Source organism: Rhamphochromis longiceps, linkage group LG1 (genome assembly GCF_057381845.1).
Source record: "Rhamphochromis longiceps isolate RC_006_pf linkage group LG1, R_longiceps_female_GT1.1, whole genome shotgun sequence".
In the NCBI taxonomy this organism is placed as follows: domain Eukaryota; kingdom Metazoa; phylum Chordata; class Actinopteri; order Cichliformes; family Cichlidae; genus Rhamphochromis; species Rhamphochromis longiceps.
This window is the reverse complement of record NC_140557.1, coordinates 653,143-661,179: the sequence shown is the minus strand read 5'-3', so window position 1 is coordinate 661,179 and position 8,037 is coordinate 653,143.

Sequence of the window (8,037 nt, the reverse complement as noted above, 5' to 3'; positions counted from 1 at the left end):
AATATAAAATAGATTAGAGAGCATTAGAGGGACAGGCAGTAAAACAGAGTCCAGTTTCTAAACTATGAGGGCCAGAAGCTTCAAATCGTTCTCCATGAACTTATTTCGCGAGCTTGTAGTTGCCATATGAGCATAAAAAGGGTCAGTTAACCAATGCCAGCATTAACCTTCCTCTTAGCACGTCAGCTGTGCGTCACTCAGAAGTCTGCTAATTCACCAGAGTTGCCTCTTTAATCCTCCGTGGAGATGGACAGCTCCCAGCGATGACTCAAGGACCCGGGGTGGCAGCTCGGCTCGGCCTGAATTAAGGAGCCCTTCAGATCTGCTGATAAACTGTCAGCCGAGAGTCAGTCTGACTGTCAGCGCCTGTTTGTAATGCACCGAGTACATTCATTCCAATATCTGCTCCTCCGTCCTCCCAGCAGCTGAGACCAAACAGTTAGCATGTGAGTGTGCCTGCAAGCATGTCTGCGTCCATCACAACAGCCTGGGGCGATAAAAGTAAGGGCACAAAACATTTTATCTCGTGATCACAAGAAACAACTAAAACCTGCTTGTAAAACTGAGAAAGGAAGAATTAGAGAGCTCTATAAGTGGCTGTAAATATGGACCAAGTCACAGTGACATTACCTGAAGTTTCAAACTTTTGCCATGTTTCTAGTAACGGTGGGACCTGGCTTATCAATCAGAGTGTAGCCCTGCCCCAAATACTCCCCTGAAATGCACAGCGAGCTGCCACAAATTAGCTCTCTTATTACCTGGCTAAGTCACCATGGTAACGAATTCTGATCACCTGGATGGGAGCAGGTAATATTCAGAGTTTCAGTTTAAAATCATCTGAAGTGCCACGTTTTCACAGATTGTTTTATATACAGCATCTTTTAAGTGTGATATAGCTTGTCTGTGAAGGTTCTCAGTCATCCAGGTCATCGTAGTCAAAGGAGCTTGCAAAGAAAAGCGTCTGGACTTCTTTAAGTTGCTTGAAGACGTTTCACCTCTCATCCGAGAAGCTGAACTGAAGAACTGAAGAAGCTTCTCGGATGAGAGGTGAAACGTCTTCAAGCAACTTAAAGAAGTCCAGATGCTTTTCTTTGCAAGCTCCTTTGACCGTGATATAGCTTCTCTCACCCTTGGGCACCCTCCCTGGGCCTGGCTCCAGGGCAGGGCCCCGGTAACCCTTTCCCAGTCAGGGTAAACTGTTCCTTTGATCTTATACACATAGGGTCTTTTGAATCGCTCTTTGTCCAGTACGTCACCCAGGACCAATTTGCCATGGGAGACCCTTCCAGGGGACACACAATCCCCTCCACCACAATAAGATAGCCATTCATGGAGGGGGTACCTGGGGATTTTGTTGTCTTACTGGGAGATGTTAACCCTTTACAGCCGATCGGAGCGGGCACGCTCTGTTTTGCGTAACTATTTTTAAATCCCGGTAACTCTGCAACCACGTAAGCTAGCGCAATAATTTTTTTTGCATATGAAACTGGAGGAGTTGTACTTACATCTTATGCCATCAGCTTGTCCTAGGTCACAGTTTCCTTCCACATATAGCTTTGCAAAAACTGCATAAAAATCACTTGCAGCAACAAAAACATGATATTCCAGAAACACGCTTCGCCAATCCAATCAGCTGTTTGTAACACTTCCTACGTCCATCAGCGTGAACTATCACATGACCGCATGACCTGCCCGAAACCGGAAGTGACGTCATTTTGCGGAAATGTAGTTTTTTTTACCATCGTGGCCTCATGAGCTTATACTTGTGTTTTTAAAAGTTATGTTTGACTTCATGACTTTCTGTGTCATTTCTGGGATGCTTAGGACTCATATTGCACTGCTGGAAATAGTTTATTGTGATGCATATGCTGTTATTTTGCAAATTTGCACTATAATATTTATTTTCGTTTTTCCTGCAGTATATAAAAATTGGTGTATTTCAAAAATAAAACTATGAAGACACTTAAAATAAATTTCCTGTGGTGGGAAACTAGTTTGTGCAACTTTTTTGTATTTACAGTTTTGAGGGATAAGCCTCTTAAATTTCTCTAACTAGAAATATATGTTAAAAAAACAAAAACGATTTTCAATTTTTTTGTAGTTTATTGCACTTTTTTGCAATTTATGTAATTACTATGCACCTAATGCAGACATATTATTAAAGTTTGGGCTATAATGGTTGTATTGATGTATAGCAACTTGAAATGCTCCCAAAAATGGCTCCACAGCTTGTAAAAATATAATATAAGCTCTGGCGGACTTGGTTCTATGGTAGGTCTTAAAGGGTTAACGCTCGTGTGGGCAACGACAATGGCGTGATTGGGAAGAACGGCTCCTGGCTCTGAACCTGAGTGGTGTTTTGTTGTTGTTGGACTTCTGTGGAAACCACAGTTTGGCTATAATGAACACCATGTTCGAACATAAGGGTGTCCATAAGTGCAATAGGCACCAGGACACCCTAGGGCACAGGTCGATGATCGATTTTGTAATTGTATCACCAGACCTGCGGCCATATGTTCTGGACACTCGGGTGAGGAGAGGGGATGAGCTGTCAACTGATCACCACCTGGTGGTGAGTTGGCAGGGAAAGATGCTGGACAGACCTGGTGCACCTAAACGTATAGTGAGGGTGCACAGGGAGGCCCCCGGTCTGTGAGATCTTCAACTCACACCTCCAGCTTCAACAGCATTGCGAGGGAGACTGGGGACATTGAGTCTGAATGGACCATGTTCAGCTCCTCCATTGCCAAAGCCGCTGAACTGGGCTGTGGATGCAAGGTGGTTGGTGCCTGTTGTGGTGGTAATCCCCGAACCAAGTGGTGGACACCAGAGGTAAAGGGAGCAACCAGGCTGAGGAAGGAGTCCTGTCGGGCTTGGTTAGCCTGTGGGACTATGGGTGCAGACTATAAGTACTGACAGGCTAAGTGGAACGTGGTTCAGGCAGTGGCTGAAGCAAAAACGTGTGTGGAAGGAGTTGGCTGTCCTGGTTGACACGCCTCTACAATATTGCATGGAGATCAGGGGCGGTACCTCTGGATTGGCAGGCTGGGGTGGTAAATGGACTGATTCTTATATAGTGCTTTTCTACTCTCCCGGAGTACTCAAAGCTCTCTATACAACATGCCACATTCACCCAATCACACCCATTCTCACAAGCACTTTCTCTATACTGAGTGCTTTCTAACTACATTCACACACATTCCCACTCTGCATCGGAGAGCAACTTGGGGTTAGTATCTTGCCCAAGGATACTTGACATGCGGACTGGAGGAGCCAGGGATCAAACCACCAACCTTTCGATCAGTAGATGACCTGCTCTACCTCCTGTGCTACAGCCACCCCATATGGTTCCCATCTTAAAGAGGGGGGGGGGGGGGGGGTGTTCCAACTATAGGGGATCACAATCCTCTGGGAAAGTCTATCCCAGGGTGAAAGTTAAGGAAAGGAGAATCCATCCAGTAGTCTAACCTCTGATACAGGAGAAACAAAAGGGCTTTTGTCCTGGTCGTGGAACATTGGACCAGCTCTTTATCCTCTCTAGGATACTTGAAGGTGCATGGGAGTTTGCCCAACCAGTCTACATGTGTTTTGTGGACTTGGAGAAGGGATTCGATCGTGTCCCTTGGAGTGTCCTGTGGGAGGTGCCTCGGGAGTATGGGGTGTTTGGCCCATTGCTACAGGTCAGTCGATACTTATACAACCGTTACAAGAGCTTGGTCTGGATAGCCAGCAATAATTTGGACTCATTTCTGGTAGGTGATGGACTCCACTAGGGCTGCCCTTTGTCACCAGTTCTGTTCTAATTGTTATGGACAAAATTTCTAGGCATAGCCAAGTGGCGAAAGGCTTTCACTTGGGTGGGCTCTTATGTGGTTCTGTTGGCTTAATCGGGTGATGCCCTCCCAGCTCTCACTGGAGTGGTTTTCAGCTGAGTCTGATGCGGCGGAAATGAGAATCAGCGCCTCCAAATCTGAAGCCATGGTCCTCAGCTGGAAAAGGGTGGAGTGCCCACTACAGGTCAGGGACGAGTTCCTGTCCCAAGTGGTGGAGTTTAAGTATCGCAGGGTCTTGTTCACAAGTGATGGGAGAAGGGAACAGGATCTCGACAGACAGATTGGTGCTGCGGCTGCAGTGATGTGGATGCTGTAGTGTTCCGTCGTGATAAAGAGAGGGCTGAGTGTAAAAGCGAAGCTCTCGATTTACCAGTCGATCTACATCACTACTTTGACCTATCACCACTGGAGAAATTATATTTTTCGGCTGGCCTGGGAATGCCTTGGTGTTCCCCTGGACAACCTGGTGGAGGTGGCCGGGAAGAAGGAGGTCTGGGCTTCTCTGCTTAGGCTGCTGCCCCCACAACCTGGCCCCAGATAGGCAGAATAAGATGGATATACATGTTATAATCTCTATTCTTTGTTCCTCTGATAACATGCTCAATTCGTTCATTTTATGTGGAATCAGATGCCAGGACTCAATAAAATGCCTCCTTTTATGTGAGTGTGCTCAGGAAGCGTGAGCTAATAAAGAAAGCTAAGAAAAGTTATACTGAAAACAGACACACATAATTAATGGAAAAACCTCACAAGAGGGTGTGAGAATTTGTCTAGTCAGCTAATGCAAATAAAGGCTGGTTATACCTCTTAGCTAGAACTAATGGCCACAGGTGAAAACAGTCCGGACAGGGCAATTACAAAGCAGTAAAAACTGGCAAGGGCATGAAATGCAAAAGCAAAAAGTGTTAAAGTGTTACAAAAATAAAACAGACAAAGACACTATTTATTTACAGCTGTGATTGGAAGTTTCCATCCAGTCATCATCGGCGTGAATGTCCAGAATGATTTTTGAATTTTAATAATTTCTTTGAACTGTTCTTTCCAAGGAATCTTTCCACTCTTGGTAGAATTGGTAGAGTTCATTTAATTCAGTTAGTTTCCTGGCACGGACCTGACTTTTAAATGTCCACAAATTATCAACAGGGTTGAGGTCAAAGCTTTGGGAAGGCCATTCTTAACCCATTTAACTTTCCCTCAGAAGGTGTTTGGCTTGGGCAAACGTTGGGCAGCTGCAAGTTTTACGATAAAGCTTGAAGGTCATGATTTTGGAGCAGGGGCTTCTTTCTTGGTCAGCACCCCACAGTCCATGGAAATGTAAAACTGGCTTTACTGTAGGCAATGATGTCTACTGTTTGGTTTAACAGGAACAATGAACAGAACTTAGAGGAGAGAAACAAATGAAAGTGTCCATCCCATCGTGCTAGTGTCAGTCCAAACCAATACCAACATAGGTTTCAATACTATTGATAACTGGATTGATCTGCCAGCTCAGAGTGAATAAATAAAACTATAAAGTTGCCAAACTATAAAAAGGAGCCTTCATGTAGTCTCAAGGGCGTATGGGGAGCTCTTTATATGAGCTACTGCTGAGACCATAACTCACAGATCCAGCTTTACAAATCATCTCCATTCTAATGCAAAGGTAACATTTGCCTTTATACATCTGCCTTTTTCCTGATCTTATTGGAAGCTCAGGCTGCTCACATCATTGTGAAGACATATAGGTTAATGTCTTTGTGGTATTTTAGCAAAAGGCCAGTCCGAGTGCCCCTCTGCCCGCCATGAATAACTCAAATTTCATCTCACTGCACAGTCCACTGCTTGTGGACAATACTAGGATCAGAGACGTTTGATTGATTATATATTTATTCAAACAGGAAGTAAAACTCTTGAGATTAAGAACCCGTTTTGCATGTTGTGGGCCGCAGCAGCCAGCATTAACCTGCATGTTTGGAATGACAAACAGAGCTCCCCTGGTATAATGCAAAGGCCACTGTGTCTACACCAATGGGTTCAGATTTTCACTGGTTTTACTGCAACAGTGTGCATCTCCCTATTAGCTCCCAGTGGATTCAGATTTTATTAAACACATCTGAAAGAATCTGCAGTTTCAGATCTTCTGGTGGGTCCTTTTTGTAAATTTGCTTTAATGTGGTGTCATTAATTCCATTATGCTCTTTCCTTCAGTATTTCTCTGTTATAACTGATTTATTGCTTTACTTTTATCAGTATTACGTTCACAGTTTGTTTTCTTCTGTAATGTGTCCATTCTAAAAATGTATTGTTACTATTATTATTATTATTATTATTATTATTATTATTATTATTAAGCTCTGGAGTATTGGGAGCTTTATGTGTCACTCTGCACTTAAATGTGTTTGTTTCCTCACCAAGTGTCCAAACTGTGAAGTTTCTGTCACATATGACAGCCTCTGCATCCTTGCATTCGTTGCATTAACCCCCTCAGCTCAGCTGCCCCTCAGTGACATGTTTCTTCTTCTGCAGCCAGTCTCTCCCCATCTCATCTTTCCTGTTGCTGCCTTTAATGAAGCCTCCTGCCCTCTTTAAGTCCCTCTGCATTTGACAGTAATGTGACACAGTAATACCCAGTGATGCGCCCTCCACAGCACTAATGAATAATGTACATGTGCAGCCTTATAAACATAATACATTAGTTAGAAGAAGGAGGCGTGTGTTTATGTGCCTCCTCTTTCATGAATTAAATATGAATACATGCACATTTGTCCCACTGTGAGTGACACTAAAGGTAAAAATAAATAGGTTATCATTGAATAATTGACTGGGGGCTGGAGGCGTTCATGTCCATTTGGTGGTGTCGCTCTGTGCAGATTAAGAGGAGTGTTACGGGCAGTGCTAATAGGCTAAGCAGTGTTTTCCCAGGCATAACACTCAGTGTGTGAAGAAGAAAGTCCAGCACGATGCTGAGTGGCACTCTGAATCAGCCTCACCGGGACTCGGGCTTCACGTCATATTTGTATGGTTCATTTCAGTCTGAGTATGTGTGCCCTCTGCACACACACACACACACACACACACACACACACACACACACACACACACACACACACACACACACACACACACACACACACACACACACAGTGCAGTGAGTTTATCCTTTGCTGTGTGACCATTGTAAAGAAGCTGCCAGTCACTGCACAGCAGCTTGTAAATCTGCAGGAAGTAAAAGGAACCAATTACTTTTAGATCTGTGTCCGTCTAATCAGCGCCAGGACTCACATAAACTCTCACCTTCAGGACCTTCATCAGCTCCTTCGTGTGCACACGTGTGTCTGTGTGTCTGCATGTGTGTGTCTGTGTGTGTGTTGAACATGTCCGTGATGCCCTCCTGTCTCAGGAACTTAAGGCTCAGCATTAATTATGCGTGAGTCTGTTTCCAGTATTTAACATAAACTTTAAAGACGACAATAAAAACTTTATTTATTTCTGACATAAAAAAAAACATTTTGGGAAATCCTTTTTGTCACAGCAGTTGGAATGTTGGTGAAATAATAATAATAATAATAATAATAATAATAATAATAATAATAATAATAATAATTGCCTATGCCACTGAAGTGTGTGTAATCGATTGGTAATTATATATTACTTTTCTGCTCTGAGCCCTCAAAGAGCTTCTTAATGTAACCTTCATTCACCCAGTCACACACAAGCAGTCACTCTCTGATGGATCGGGGGAAACTCGGGTTCAGTGTCATGCAGATTGGAGGAGATTGGGATCAAACTAGCGACCAACTCCTGAGCCAGCTCCTCATACTGGAGGAGCTGAACCAGTGTGCAGTAGAGGTGGTGCAGAGCGAGGTCAGTTTCTGCTCTCCAACAGGTTTATATAGAAGAAATTCTTTTCTATAGTTTGTGTCCTCGTGCGGACTCTGTGGCTCAATCGGAAATGTTAATGATTACTGAACTAAGCTAATGTTAGCGTAGCACAGCTGTGAGCAGCAGACACACATCATCCTCTGAGTACGTCACATATAACTCAGTCCTCAGTCGGGGAAGGCCAAACCTGCAGCCTGATAAAACAGATAAAAACAAACAGAAGAACAACAAAAATGTTGATGGCGACACAGCCGAAGAGCCGCTGACTCCTCCTCCCCCGCTCTGAGCTCACAGAGCGATGAAATTTGACACGCGGCCCTCCATTTTACAAAGTGTCAGTAAG